Genomic DNA, 15,996 nt, shown 5'->3' on the forward strand with positions numbered 1-15,996 from the left:
CAAGACTGCGATTTTCAAGGTCTTTAGGGTCCCTTCGTGGTCGCCAGCAACTGATGCCTTTTCCTGGTCTTAAAATCAAAAGTCATACACAGTTAGAAGGGGAAAGGGATTTTACCTTGGTATTTATTTTAAGGATCCTTAGGTGTACACGTCCAGGTCATAGGCATCAAGATGCACCCTGCCGAGTCTATCTCTCTGTTCCGCCCCCCCCAACATTGGGTATAACATTATAGGTTTTACTAATTAGCATATCTATCAAAGATTCCCCAATGAGAGGCTCAAGTGAGCCCCCCTCCCCAAGGAGCCTTCCCCTGGATGGTTCTATCTTGGTTTACAGAATGTGTTCTGGAGAGGACCTTGGGGTCTGGGGCACACTGATCTCTAGCTACGAAGCTTCTAAAAAATTTAGTCTTAGCTTGACAAACAAGTCTAAGAATGTAGGCAAAAAGCACTAGGAGTACAGAAGTTGTAAAAAGGTGTAACAGGGGTATAAAAGAAAAGGCAAAAATCTTCATGGCATCAAACCAGATTCAAAAACCTTAAGGCTCTTCATTGAAACTTGCAGTTCTCAAATGAAAACTCAGCTGCCATCTTTCAGTGTTGAAATGTGTTAAGTGCCTCATCTTTGGTACTAGAGCTCTCTGACAATAAGGGTTCGAGCAGCTCTGCAGTGGTAAATTATTGCCATTTACTGGTCTTTGCTCCTCTGATGGACAGGTTGAAAGTGATGTCTGGAGGTCTGCTAGTTCAACTTCTCATTCAAAGCATCTCCAACCAAAGCATCTTGTTCATTCAGGTTTTGAGTATCTTCAAGGACTGAGATTCCACAATATTGACTGAAAGTCCATTCCAGCATTTGATTACATTAACAGTGAGAATGTTTTTCCTTATAGGCAGAATTTCCTGTATTGCAACTTGTGTCCATTAGCTCTTCCCCTGCCACCATACAACTCCAAGAAGAGTTTGGATCTCTTTCCTGTATTCACCCTATCACACTCTGCTCATACACATGTACCCCAGCCTGTGCAATCTTAGTGACACTGCTGCATTCAAAATCATGTGTCAGTCTCTTGTGCTGGGCAGCAAAACAGTACTACAGAAGCCGTCTCACAAGTGGCAGACAGAGGAAACAATTAATTTCCTAGACCTGCTGTTTACAGCTTGCTAATATAATCTGGGACGAGGCTGACCTTGTTTGCCCCAACTGCCAACTCGTGCTCATTGTGTCCACCAGTACCACAGGTCCCTTTCTACAAACCTGCTCTTCAGTCAGTTCACCTCCAGCATGTGCAAGACTTCTCACCTGTCTTTGCTGAGCTTAATGAGACTCCTGGCAATGCATTCCTCCAGCCTTTCTCGGTCCCTCTGAGTAACAGCCCTGCCCTCTGGCATACCAACTCCTTCCCTGAAGGCTGGTATCATCCACAAATCTGCTGATAGTGCAAGCTCTCACACTACATCAGATCATTAGCAGTGAAGACACCGAACTGCTTTTACCCCAGAATCTGTCCCTGAAGAGGACTGCCACTAGCAATGAGCTGTGGGATGGACTTTATACTGCCAATCTCAACCTGTCTGGCCTGGTATTTCAACCAGTTTTCCATCCACCTTATAATCTGCTTATCCTGTCCATATCTCACTATATCAAAGACCTTGGGAAAAGCTCTGCTAAAGTCAAGGTAAACAACATTCACTACTCTTCCCTTGTCCATAGAACCAGTCCACCTTACAATGATCAGTCAGGTTCATCAAGGGCAATTGGCCCATGGTAAATTCATGCTGCCTATTTTTAATCACCTTCTTGCAGTTCATGAGCTCAGAAATAGTTTCCAGGAGACTGAAGTTAGACTGCTTATCTTGTAGTTCCCTGGATCTTCTTTCTCAGTCTTCTTGAAGATGGGTATGACATTTGCCTCTTTCTTCTGTCCATCACAGACCTCCCCAGTCACCACAGGGAAGATGATGGGCAGAACACTCATTGGCTAGATTTCGTATTTGCAGTCAGTCTAGGGTGTCCTGTTCATCCATACTGGCCTTGCACACATTTGCTTACCTTTCTTGACTTGGAATGGACCAATTCTGTGTTTTGAGAAGGCTGCTCCTGAAGGTCAACTAGCTGTGCCAGGGCAACTAACTGCCTCTCATGTGATCCTGCCCAGCAGATTCCAAAACAAGTTGAAATTTGCCCTTCAGTCAAAACTGGCAATTTTACTACTTTCCTTGTTTATCTCAGGATTTTAAACTGTACAAACTCAGAGCTGCAGCCAAAGCTGCCTTCAACCTCTACACTCTCAGACAGATTGCTCATGAGTAGTAAGTTCAGTCAGAGCATCTCCTCTAGTTGCCTCACCAATCACCTATGTCAAGAAATTGTCATTGAATTTTCTGCACTTAATCCATGCCTCAAGTGCTGACATGTTTGGAACCTGGTGTTCCATAGAACAAGGAATTGCACTTTCACTGTTTTGACAGCAGAAACCTCACTTCACCTTCAAAAACTGAATATCCTTATCACCTGCCACAGGGCATCTTGGGGAGAGGGCTCCTTTAGCACAGCTGTAGTGCTGAGGAATACTGTGGCTCTGATGCAAAGGGATAGTAACATATCCCAATGATAAATGTGATAAGGTTAGAAACGTGGTGCCAAGGCCTCTTGTGACAGGTGCTACCTTCATCACCTCTACTGAGGCTAGGAGTGGACAAGGAGACTAAGGGGACATTCTCAAGTTGCTGGTGCTAGCTCTGGAGATGAGCAGACTTCTTAGAATGGCCCCATATTGACCCAGTAATGAAGAGTTTTTGTCAGTTCACAGCTCCTGCTATTTAATGTGGCCATAGAATTCTGAATTTAATGATGTCTTCGTAACTTTCCAAGTCTGTAATTCTGCTGTTCAAGCTCCTGAACTCTTCTTGTTCTAAAATAATGACGAACTGAACATTTATCAGAAATACGGGACCGTCTGAGGCAGTTAAGGCTCCTGGTTTGCACAGGAGACAAGACCCAGACATATTAAGTCATGCTGAGTGAAAAGTTGCCTTTGGAGAAAACTTGTAGAGGCACATCCACATCTTGAATGTCTAACAAACAGAAAACAACTCACTTCCTGTCTGATACTCACTGTAGAAGGCCACACCACCTCAGCACCGTCCCCAAGAGACAGGTGTGTGGGGCACTCCTTGAATCATATCCTACACAAACAGGGGGAAAGTCTCTGAGCTTGAGTAATGGGGAACTGTAGGCCCTGAAGGTAACAGAGTCTCTGTCAAGAAGCATTTACATTCTTAAGTCAAGCTCTTTCAGTCACCTCCATTCACAACTTTATACATTAATAATCCTATAATGTTACTGAAGATTTCACAAATATGCAGTTATGTTTTTAGGTTACAGGAAAGTTCTCTTGAAACAGGAAAATACTCTGTGTGAAAACTGAGTTTGGTGTCAGTTGAAGAGTCATGTTTAGTATCTCCATTTTTAATAATTAGCTGTTTCCGATTTTTTTCTACCATTTAAAACAGATAAAACTTCAAATAACTATTTGGAGAAAAGATAAAAAGGATTTAAAGGATCTTAAGTGAAATGAAAAACTTTAATGGATGTTAACTGTATGTAAGACAACAATGGCTACAGTTAAAGAAAAACTGTGATACTGCCCTCCCAATTCAGTCTTGGCAATTCTGAAGCACCTGGTTCTTTTTATTTCACATGAAATGCTGAACTAGGGCATAGTTCAGATGGAAACTGCAGTAAAGCGAGAGAAATTCTATCATAACAGCAAGTGCTTTATATAGTGTTTCTCAGTTGCATGGGAAGCACAACAGCTGGACTAGAAGACTATGGACTTTTAGCTAAAATATGACATTTCTGCTTTTAAAAAGAGGGAAAAATAAGTTATCTTGTTTCTTCATTTCCATTCCTGACTTCCAGTATCCTCTGCTTTGCTCACATAATGCAGATTCTTTTTTATAATGTCTTATTGAGAAAAAAGATTTTTCACCAAGGAACATGAATTTACTTAACTTTGACTACTCTGAGCTTGTCTCAAGGTCTAAACTGCACATTTCTTCTTCGTTCATATGAAGAGGCATTTGACTTGTCCTTCTGGAGCTTTCCAAGGCTTTCAAGAAATTTAAAGGTCATACCTGTCCTGGCACTCTTACACAGGATCAGCCATTGTGTTATTCTGCAGAAACCAAGCCATTAGCTGTTGAAGACAGAGGAGGTGTGAGGGTGATGATGCTGCACTGTTCTGGGTTCCAGACAAACCCTTTTGCATCACTGGAATGGTAAAATTTCTACTGTGAGCTGTTAGAAGAGCTACCTCTCCCCATCTTTCTAAAGCACGGCATGGATTTGATATAATTGCATGGCGAAAGAAAGGGGTTCTAGTTGAAAAGCAACAGTTAAAAGTCTGTACTTCTTTTTCAGTTGCTTAACTTTACTGTTTGCAACATAAAATTATAATCTGGGATTAACTACAATTTCATTCTCCCCTCCACACTCACGGGGGCGTCATCAATCTCCAGAGATATATTCTATAGCTCCAGTGGCAAAGTGCTGCTGAAAGGAAGTTGAGGAAGTGGAAGATGGAAAGAAGTCTAAAACGGATGATATTTACCAGAAGTTAAAACCAATGGGTCTATGGGAGGGCAGCAGTAGACAAGGCAGTGTTTTGGTACTTCAGCATTCAGGTTTAATGTTGACTTAAAACATTAATCTTACCAAAATCAAGCCCGTGAAATATGTCTTCTGTCTCTCTCATCTATATGAAAACATGTAGGAAGCATAGCCACTCCTACAACATCCCTTATTTGCAAGACTTTAGATGTGGAATTTATTTCATAAATGCATTTATTTTAAAACTTGTCCACATAAAAATAAAGGGGGAAAAAAAGTATACAGTTAAAGAAAATCTAAATATATATGTGCCATGATCCAAAAGGTCCTATATTAGACTCCTCATGAGTGGAGGAGAGAAACTTACTTCCAAATCTGAGATTTGAAAATATCCAACTGGCTCTCTTTATGGATATGGAGGCTCAACTTCCCTCCATCTCCAAGGCCTGCAGACTTTTAGGTCTGTGAATACAGTGCAAAGTTTTGGGGCACACAGACTGAAAGCTGGCAACAGAAGGAAAATATAACATGGTTGTTATCAGCCAAAAAGCCTTTTCTAACTCATTTTTGTATCATCTGTGTCCATCCCCAAGGACATGCCTGCATGTAAAATGAAAGTTAATTTTCTATTTCTGTTTTCTTAAAAACACCACAAGATGACAGTTGTACCCCACCTGCCCTGAAAAAGAAATAAAGAGCACAGTTAACTATTCAGCCAGGTGCACTCCTTTCAAAATGCCTGTGGCAACTGGGCTAAGCAAACTAGAGGAAATATTTATCAAAAGAGCCACCACTTTATCATCCTTTTAAAGAGCAACAAGGAAGTGCTAGCAGCACCTAATTGCCTTGACTTCAGATTTCTTCTACTCCCTCACCAGTAATAACCAGGGGTACAATGTTCTGTCCTGCTGTTGTTATCTGAATAGTGTGGATGCTGGAGCCTTTGAAGGAGGACTAGAGGGAGTCCTGTCTTTCTCTGATTCTTATTTCTGCATTCTCTTGCACTGATGCTGCCCTTCACACAGTGGTAGCAAGTCCATTTAAAAGACAATTTTTTTGTCCTGTAAACTTTCAGCTGAATTAATCTTTATCTATGTTGCAGTACAGGTGTGTGAAATGCTAATGCCAACAGGAAAGAAGGAAGAAAAGGTTGAAGATGTATGATATGCTTCTTTTTGGAAGCAGCACCAGTTTAAGCTATCTTAAAGAAATTGTGCAACAACTTGCTGTTACCTAACTACTAGGAGTGGTTCCAGAACTTGCCATCAGTTTTGAGTATTTAGTGCATAACTGCAGAAAGCCACTCTGCTGGAGGGCAAAGCTATCAGGAACATTCAGGAGCTAGCTACTCAGACTACAAATGCTACAGATTCATAAGGTACTAGTTTGGCAAGTCAACTACTGCATTAGGTTAGTGATATCATTATGTAAATTATTTACCTGCAGGCTCTCAGCATCAGAGATTTACCCAAAATCTCAGTTGTTCCTATAACGAAACATCACCATGACCGTGTTGGTCAAGAGGAGATATGGATACTGTGCACACATTTTCATGTCTCAGAGGTGATCCCATGAAACAACTGCCTCCTTAGTTACATTACATTCCATATTTTGAGGAGATGTGAGCTTTTATATCAAAACTCGTCCAATAAAAGAGTTAGGAGTTGTCTGGTTTTTCTTCCCCAGAGGTTTAAGGGGCTCTTAAAGAATCTGGAATACTTGTCCCCAAATAATTTTATGTATGCAGAGTCTTAAGTTAATACATAATCTGGCACGCAATTCAAGAGTTACTTCCTGTAGTAGCTAGTTTGTGGTAATGACATATCATTTCTGTAGATTGTGTAAACTGCTGGCTCTGTTTTCATACTTCAATAAAATCAGAGCTTGTACTTCTCCTTTCATTACAATTAGGCAGAAGTTCAAACAACAAAACTTTATTGTTCATGTCTGTAAGTTAAATAACAACTGCAAAGTATAAAATGTTCTTAAACCAATATAACAACATGCAAAACACTGCTAAGTTCTACTGAAATTACAGTGTACCTTCAGAAGAGACTGATGTGCAAAGGCATCTGCTTGCAATTCTCCCATCTCCTCTCCACACACCTTTATTTCTTGTCTAAGTGGTACTTCATGGAGCATATGAGAAAGAGCTTAGTATGGCTGAACTCTGGGATCAAACACTATAAATGCATATACATTCAAACTGTGTCTTGTATCTTATATTCAGACCAAAAAAAAAAGTATTTTCATGTTAACAATCTATTTCTCTCTTCTAACTTCACAAAAATGCTGAAAAGTCATTTTTTAGAGATCAATATATATATTAAGTACTTTAAAGTTGTAAACCCTTACTAAAAGTTAATTGGCAATACTGCTGCAGAATATTAACTCAACTGGTGAGTTTCTTTGCAAGTATCTTTACTTACCATTTTTGAGCAGTGAATTGGCAGCAGTTTTGTCCAATTAATTTTGACATGAGTGAAGGATGATAAAGTGAACTGTTTATCAGTACTTAAATCCTGACTATTTTTAAACATCCATGAAACATTACGCAGAATACTAGTACCACAGTTTTAAGAGATGATCCAACATTTTCTGAGAAATGACACTCAACTCCTCAACTCAAGCTCCAACGGACATACATGTATATACAAACCCTTTTTAGGTAGTTGAGTTCAGGTCCTGGAAGTAATGCTGGGAGCTGTGACTTGAAAAGCTCCTGTTCTCTGGCTGATAGGTGAAGGTACCAGCACAAAGAGCAGTGCACAGATGAGGCTGGTACAGTGCTGCATTTGATAGTTTGCACTCCAAATGTGCCACCCGAGATAGCTGGCCTGCAATGGCCTCTCCTCCTGCCACACCCAGGTCCTGCACATGCCTGTTTACTACTTCCTTTCCAAGTGTTAAACTTCCCATAACTTTATTTGCATTTACAGAGCTGTGGGTTTAAATATTTACAGCTACTCCATATTTAAGATCAGCAAGCTTTACTAAGGCAATAACAACCCAATTTGGTGATCAGTGGCTTTGCTTTAGCTAATTTTAAGATTTGTTCCTAACATCCAGTGCGCAGTTAACTGGTGTGGCAATGGACAAAATTCCATCTGACAGGACACCCACTTTCAAAACACCTAGAGAGCTGTGGTGTTTCAATGTGCATGACAGCTTTTTAAAAGGCTGGTGACTGCACAGCATATATTTTGTGGTGGAGTATTGTCAGGTACTATGGCAGGGGGAGATGTGTTGAGCTACCTAAAATGCCATATAAAATCCTGCCTGCCAATTTTTCCTTCAAAAATTTGCAAACATCACATCCCCTCACTTTCCATGAGGAAAAGATGTTGAAGAATATTGAAGCTGCTTCAATGATTTGTTTGAGAAGTGCCTGTTTCTCTCCAGCTAGCACTGAACCAGTTGCAGGCATATAAAAGTCAGCTTCAATGACGTCTATACTTAGGAACCACAACTGGCCATCGAAACCAGCAAGGACAAAGAAAAAGGAAGTCTTTCTTTCTGCATCTTCCCTGGAACCAGAAGAGCACCAAAAAGCAGACCTTTGGTGACTCTTCATTACAACAGATGTTCAGTATATCATCCAGATACCCAGTGGAATATTTAATGAAAAGTTTTTTTACAGAACAGTATTATTGAATTCCAGCCATAAACCTCTTTATTCTACAGTAATTGTGCTTATGAAGATCATATACTGGAATTGGAAACTCTTCTCTCTCCCGAACTATAGGGTTTTTTGCTATATTTTTTTTTTGTTTGGAATTTTTTTTGTGTTTTCCACTCCCCTCAAGAAAGAGGCAGGTGACCGTGGAGCAGCCCTTGGTGTTCTAATCACAAGACATGTCCCAAACATTTTGTGACAATGAGATGTGGAGGGGGTAGGGAGAAATGAAGAAAACCGCTGTATGAAGTTCTATCATTCTCAGACCTAACTGAAGCCAGTAGTACCAAAGTGAGAACAAAAAACCCCTTAACATTATAAACACTTGCCATTCATCAGTCAGTCCTTTCCTAAAACTTAAACAAATAAAAATTAAAAAGGCAGACAGTACTTACAAGGCTAAGCCTTTGTTAGCAGTGAAGCCACCAGAACGTCTTGAGCAGAGATTAGCAAACTAAGTAATCTTGGGAATTCTCCCATGCCATTCAGCTAGTTAACAAAACTGTTCCATTCTTTGATTGTGGTCCTGTAACAAGTTAGGACTGGATGTGGTGATCACAGATCTGCAAGCAAAGGGATACAGTCTGGATACTGCTGAAGACTCAGTTTGTGTGCCTAACATAACCGCTTTAGCTACCCAGAGAACTAAACCCCTGTGAAGAAGCCAGAATCGAGAATCACCGCTGTAAGGAATATTTTTTACTACGAAGATTAGAAGTACAGGACTTGCTACCTTCCTCTCATACAATGTCTCTGCACTGGACACCGTTACTCTGAGTAATAAGCATTATACTGGAATGAGCAAAGCATATTAAAGGATAGCTCATTTCTGTATTTGAGCCCAGCGTACAGGTATTTTGCAATCACATTGCATATAATGACTATAAATGCAAATAGAGCCAAACAGCTACTAGGATATGTTTTCAGTGTTGAAATTCAATAGAGCTTCAGGTTCTAAGACACACTGTAAGAAGAAACAATTGAAGATATGCTGCTTTTTCAACCTTAAAACTGACGGAGTTTAAGTTTTCCAGGCCACGTGTCTATCTCAAGCTGATGTTTTCAAAAGAATTTTTTAACAAAAATCCAGGTGTGAAACTGAGGAAGGAAAACACCTCCCATTTTTACTGAAGTACAGAAAAAAGACTCTTAATGTACTTGAACAGGCCTTTACTTTGAAGGGAGAATTTGAAATTTAGTGGGAGAGTAGCCTTTGAATCAGAAATATGCCTTTTGGGGAGTCTTCCTATTGAACAATGTGATAATGCTATAAGCTTTCGAATCTCAAGCTGCACAGCAAAAAAAATAATAATAATGATAAATATATTGAGAGCTAGAAGCTGGGTTTTCTGAAAAATCTGTGGCATCAGCAATGCTGCAGGCTGGTCCTTGCAGAGTTCCTCCTACCTGAGGCAGCAGCAGGGACATTCAGGCTGGGGCTCTGCTGTGTTCCGTGCTCCCTCTTCTGGCACCCAGGCCCCGCCAAGAGCCAGCAGCAGCCTCGAGGGGAGGGAGGGATAGGGGATGTTGGGAGGCTACCACAAATGCATCCTGTTGGGTATACACCACTTCTATTTCTGTCTTTATCAGGGATTTACAGAGTAGCGAGTTTCTTGTATCAAACTAGTGGCCTCTAACGAAGTGCTTCTCATTTTCTGAGTTCCAAATTCAAGCTGCTGGAAAATAAATGCAGAAATATCAACGAGACTCTACCATATGCATACAGCCTTCTCAGCACTGCAACTGTTCTGAGGAGCAGAGCATCCCAATAACGTTACACCAGGAAAGCCCTAATAATGCAGACAGGACCACAGCATGTACCCACAAGTTCAAGAAAGAGCCTATAGCTGAATTTCACCCAGCTCTAAAATTATGGCTAGCACTCCTACTGCTGAACGACCTCTACCCTCAAATAACCTGTACATTATATTCACTGAAACTGTGCTTTGATTAAATGAAAACCAACCCAATTTAGCAGACATTCTTTCATTGAATCCCTCTATGCCTTAGCTTTCTCTGCAATATATGATGATAATGCTACTAGCTCAGAATTTTGGGAACTCATTAGTATGGGCATTCAGATACTCTCCTAATGATTACTCTAGAAAAGCCTGCAGGAAAAGCAAAAGAAAAAATCTGTATACAGATAAATACTTAACATTATGCAGATACAGAGAAATAACTTTTCTATTTTTTTAATTCAGTGAGCAGTTTCCAACTCGAACTGAAGGATCATGCATTAAAAAAGTGATCATATAATGAAGGATTATCATAACACACATGTCATAGATAGAAAACTTAAGCAATGAGCAGTGAATTCTTCAAGCTTAATTTTTATATATGTTAAAGTTTGCATGTAATTATACATAATTTTATGTTCAGATGCAAACAGAAACTATTAGACTTTTATTTAAAGTCAAGAACTCTCTGGCAGATAAAAAAATTAGTAAATTGAATGTCTATGTATTTTCTTATATAAATAAATAGATTAATCCTGAGATGAACTTGGCTGCAGCTAGTGACCCAAATATTAAAAAAAAAAAAAAATTAAAAACATCTTTGAAAGCTTAATTAGCATATTTTGGCAAAAGGAGATTATTCCTTAGAACAAAAATTAAATGACATGGGGAAATTCACACTATCAAATACATACCATAATTACTGTATATTACTGCAAACATGACACAAACACCTGGATTAAGGATACACAACTCCATTTTCATAACTTCGAAGCAAAATTAATTCCAATGGAACATCATGGAGGCTCTGGAATAGCTTGGCAACGTCTCAAAGGAAAAACTGTGACATTATTTAATTTTCCTAAAGCAAAGTGAAGAATGAGCCTGGACTTATTAAAACAGAGGTAACAGATGAAACACAATATTCTCAGGGTTTCATTCACAGATAGGCTTACTTCACTTTTATTGTCTTATAAATCTAGCCAAACTTGTAGCATTAAAGAAAAAAATTATCTATTTTGACTTTGTAAAGTATCACTAGAGTAACTTCCTGAAGGATTAAACAAGACAGGAAGCAGTTTCATTCCGAGACACCACTCTATAAATTCAGGCCACTCCTGTTTATGCTGGGGAACTTACTACAAGCAGTCTGCGGTGCAGCATGTGACTCAGGCCACTGGGAAGTTCGTGTTCAACAAACTGGAATAAAATACTTAGAACAATAAAGAAGGTCTAATTTCTTGATTTGTAATGAAGTGTGAATAGTACTTAATATTCCTGAATCAGCAAAAGATAGAAACATTAGGGTAAATCTACCTAAGGAGATCTGTATCCAAAGTCACCTGTGACACTGTTGAAAGCACATAGAGAAGGGGTTGTCCCACTCAAAATTATCAGATTTTCCTCACTCCCTTGCTCAAGTCCCCATTTTCTTTCATCTTTTTTGTTCTTCAGCAAAAAACAGGACTGTGAGAATTTTTCCAGCTTCTTGACTGTTTTCCATTACATGTGAGGGAGTCTCATGGAGGCAAGAAACCTTTCCCCAGCATGCCATTTCCCCACTCTGCACACTAGGCTAAGCAGAGACTGGCTTGCGTAACATGTTTGAACATGGCTACCCCAAATATCCAGACTGCACTTTTGCCTCTCAGTAAAGAGTTAGGGGACTATGCTCACTCTTTGAACACTATTAAGTGCATCTCAGCTCAGAACCAGACACTGACCCTGCTCTATTCATCAACTGCTCTTAAACATAGCAACCCTGAGAGCCTCAGAAGCCCCAAAACCAAGAATTGATAGAAGACATAGGAGCATATATGCACTCCATTTCTGTATTTTCCTAAGCAATTTTCATTGCTTACAAAGAGAGTTTGCAACAAGATTCTGGGTACGACATCTTACACTAAGGTTTAAAATTCAGAAGTAGTAGCAGCTCAGCCTAATAAACATTTTTTATAATATCTGGAGATTAACAGTCATAGATTCCCCTCAGAGCTTTAAATGCTATCATGTTTCTGCAAGCAACAGGAACTGATACTCAACTACTTTTGATAACCCTTTATAGTAAACAACTTCAAAAACTGTTTCTCATTAGCTTTTTTTTTTTCAGTTATATTAGACACAACTGTAGTTAAAAATTTAAGTCCTATGTTTTAAGTGTGATTTTCAAATTAGATATCACATCAGCATTTGACCAATGCACTAGGTTTGAGGGGATTTGTTTTCCAGTTACTCTGAAAATAAAAATACTTCCTTTTATCTGGGCAACACAACAGCATTCAATGCAATGCACCTATCTATCAGCAGTCTATAAAGCCAAATCCAGATTAAGCATATCACTAACAGATACATTGAAAATCATAATTAAACAACAACAAATTTCTTCCCTTTAAAGTACATCTGTGGGTATTCATGTGTCGTCACTGCTTTAAGTTCTTATCTGCTTGGGCCATTTTAATAGATTACTTCGTTTATATGTTATTTGGTCAGTATTTATTTACTATTTAAGTTTTCAGAAGTGTTTTTCTGGCACATATTATACTGAAATGCATAAATTGTCACGTGTATTGTCTGTCCACACATTCACAGTTGCACAGACTACTTCCCTTTTCATTTATGCCTATATTAAAGTTAGGTAAGGCAACGGCTTACTCAGAGAAATTTCAACATAATTTTAGCTACTGTAGACTGTCATTTGAATTGGTAAAAATATAAAGATGAGACAGTGCTACATGATGAGGAAATATTGCTGGCAAATCTGCAATACTGAGAACTTTCATACTAGTAGGATTTCACCACTTTGACTTCTAACAAACATCATGAATTTACTAGGTTTGGTTTTGCTTTAAGTTAACTGGACCTTCCCCATCCAAGTATGACACCGTAATTCTTAATCTACAAAAACCCTTTCAGTCTGAGCCAAATTTAATCTGATCGTTTCTGTATTTCTGAGCATGGTACCTTTTTAACATTCAGAAGAACTCTCTCAGTTTTGCATCTCAATCAAACTTTCACACATTCAACCAGAAACATGAATCACACTAGTGCTATTTCAGGGAACAGTGTACAGCTATAGTGGCAGGGGGAAGTGTGCCATCCACCAGATGACACTGAGGTCGTCATGAAGTAATGTATGACATTAAAGGTAAAGGTAATTTACTAAAACCAAACTTTTTTTTTTTAAAGAAAAAATTTGCACCCATTTGCTGTAAGGACATTCATGACTTCTGTGCTATAGACCAATGCCTGCTAGAACATCAAAACATTTTTTGCCACTGAGGCCCTAATCTGCATTACAGTTATAACTTAAAGCAGCAAATTTTTTTTGCCTGCAAGAAAACTGTATGAATTTAATAATCTTTGTAAACTTACTGCTGAAGTATTGCCAACCCACAGCGTTCAGAATACCTAAGTCAGGACCTACAAGAGAATTAGGATTTCAAAAGTATGGCAGTTTTGAAATCAAGTGGGAATGCATGTACATATTTATTTTTACTTCTCCTTCAGTTGCATTTAGGGTTTTCTTGCTTTGTGTTTCATACTTCATTACACAACTGAAAAACCATCAACTTTGAAGTACTTATAACTTAAGAGTTTATGACCATAAAATTCACTGATTCCAAGAGGTGAACCTTTGTGAAGAACAGCAAGTACTAAAAAATTACAATAATTACAGATAACATTTTTTAAAGTGCTTAATCAATTTACTTGGGTATTTTCAATAGCGTTTACATAGCCAAATTTTCCTTCTGTTTTATTTCCTGAGTACTAATACCATAAAGTTGAAATGAAGAAGGTACACATCATCTTGGAAGATTTAGGAGGGTAAGTGTCATAAATTATTTAAATAAACACCTTAAGAAGGTGGGTCTTTTCAACGCAAAACTGTTTTTAATTTTTTTTTTAAAGATTATCTAACCCAAGCCTCCTGGGGTAGTCAAGTTCCAGTAACTGTACTAAACATTGTGTACAAGTGTGCAGAAGTAGCCTGTAATGCTGTACCTCCATCCTCCCACCTTTGCTATGCTATTTAGCATTTAATTTCATACATAAGACCTTTCACTTATGATTAAATGGTGTACCATTGAAGACTAGTCACTTACGGTCTACATTAAGTAGCAGAATCTTTAAAAGAAACTAGCACACTAACACATAATAAAGAATTTTAAAATATTATTCAGTTAGAAGGGGTAGGGCTTGCTGAGTAAACGCCCCTTCTTGAACTGTACATTTGTCACAGCAAGTTAAGTAAACAGTGAAGTCTTTAGCTCAGCATCTGCAGCTACTCCAACACTTTAACATTTTTTATTAAATATGGTTGAGCTACGTGTTACTAAAATTTGCCAAATTCACCTTTCTGGCCCTCTCCTCTACCAGAAGTTCATCCTGTAATTCTTGTGCTTATTTTTACATTGCACCTCTATTACATGCTGTCTGCAGTCTTAAGAGGGAATTTACTGGATTCTCTACTCCATCTAATAGGTTGCATTTTCAAAAAACGCATACATAGCACATGCACATACAAATAAAATTAACTTCCATTTCTACGGATTTATAGTTTACTGTTTAATAAAAGTAGCACACAGCTAGTGATACTAGTTACACTAATCAGAATGTAATGTTGCTACAATTCAAGAGCAGCACAAGCAAAAATGGAAATGAGCGAGAATATTTCACCCACCAGAAAGCAAATGCAGAATTAGTGGAACACTGACAAGAGCAACTGTGGCCTGCTCTCTGTAAAGCAGCAATACTGCAGATAGGTAATAAGCACAAAATTTAGTATTAAACATTCAAGAAAAAAATTTGAAACTGCAACACAGGATACAGCTGCTAGAACAGAACATTCACTTAACATAGCTATACTTAAAAAACCCCAACCAATAGAGAGGCAAAAAAACCCCATGCAACCAGTATTGAATAGTGACAATTCAGTTATTGGACCTGTCCTGTCTGTCTGCAAGAATTCCGTTAACACATTTATACACTGAAACTCATTGTATATGATAACACTTCGGAACAGTACAGGTTTTATTTTACAAATAAACTCATATTGCATTGATAAATACTATACAGAGATCAATAAAAGGACTTTTTTCTAAACAGCAAGATTTTTTCCTTTTCCCTACTTTTGATCTTTGACTCTTTAATATGCAACAAGATATTTCATAATTCCTTAATATCAAGGTAATTTTCGTACATTTAAAAATTCTAACTTCCATCAGAAATATGTCATTTCCTTTATTTAATACCATTAAAAAGCATGCATATTTAAGACAAATAGATCGGGGGAAAAAAAAAAAGTCTTAATGCACAAGCCCCTTCTCTAACTCGAAAACGGAGGAGCCCCGATCAACATTAAACAAACAAAACCTATGGTGTCATACTAAAATCATCTTCACAACCTTATCGTAAGGGATCTCCACCTGTTTCAGCTATAAGCCGAATAACCAAGCTATAAGAACCAAGACATCGTTAATGTAAAACAGTAATTATTACCAAGCTGGCATCGCAAGATCAGAGTCCAAGAGACATTTTGTACCTTGGTGCTGGATAATGTTACTTGAAGCATCAGCCTAATAGCCGGTTTATTCATAAGGCACGCACTAAAATGAAACAAACAGTAATTAAGTGCTGAGAGTGACCTAGTTAGCTACACAAGGAGCTCGATCGTCCTGTCATTCATTACAGGTTCGCCGGAATCCGACAGGAACGGTCCCGTCCGCCCGGGCAGCGCGGGGCGCAGC

At 38.6% G+C, this 15,996-nt stretch overlaps 1 long non-coding RNA gene across 5 annotated transcripts in view; it reads right to left on the minus strand.

The window, feature by feature from the left end:
• The window catches only part of LOC108446475, a 50,455-nt gene that overhangs the window by 32,019 nt on the left and 2,440 nt on the right, over window positions 1-15,996 (minus strand). For 2 of the 5 annotated variants that reach the window (XR_001861654.1, XR_001861652.1), the window contains exons 1-3: window positions 14,931-15,990; window positions 13,622-13,669; window positions 8,687-9,967 (exon numbers count right to left, since the gene is read on the minus strand). This is a non-coding gene — a long non-coding RNA (uncharacterized LOC108446475). Of the gene's footprint in view, window positions 1-6,529; window positions 6,745-7,274; window positions 9,968-13,621; window positions 13,670-14,930; window positions 15,991-15,996 lie in introns of those variants that run through there. The other 3 variants (XR_001861655.1, XR_001861653.1, XR_001861656.1) reach the window with 3 other exon arrangements.

The sequence above is a fragment of the Corvus brachyrhynchos genome, unplaced genomic scaffold (assembly GCF_000691975.1).
Source record: "Corvus brachyrhynchos isolate BGI_N302 unplaced genomic scaffold, ASM69197v1 scaffold32, whole genome shotgun sequence".
Lineage (NCBI taxonomy): Eukaryota > Metazoa > Chordata > Aves > Passeriformes > Corvidae > Corvus > Corvus brachyrhynchos.